Here is a 374-nt window from a genome sequence, read left to right on the forward strand (position 1 = left end):
AGGCGGCTCCAGGGCTGCGGCGACCCACGGTGCCGGGAGAGGCCAGTCACCCTGCTGCGCTGTGTTCCCCAAACGCTCTCTCTTCCTTTCTACCTCTTCTCTCCCCCCAATCGGGGGCAGGTGCAGTCACTGAAGCAGCGTGCTGACAGGGCGGGGATGCTGAGGAATAGAGACAGGGTAGGAGTCAAGCACGAATAGGGGACCCAGGTGCCACGGAGGAGGAAGCGTCCAGGCCCACCCTGCTGCTTGGACCTCCTCTCCCACCCCAGCTCCCAGGACCCAACAGCCCGGGGTCGGAGCCTGGATAAGAACCTGGCTGCGGCAGGGTTTTAGAGGAGGTGTACAGAGAACTCATTAACTGCCCCCTCCCCTCA

The sequence above is a fragment of the Myotis brandtii genome, unplaced genomic scaffold (assembly GCF_000412655.1).
Source record: "Myotis brandtii unplaced genomic scaffold, ASM41265v1 scaffold191, whole genome shotgun sequence".
NCBI lineage: Eukaryota > Metazoa > Chordata > Mammalia > Chiroptera > Vespertilionidae > Myotis > Myotis brandtii.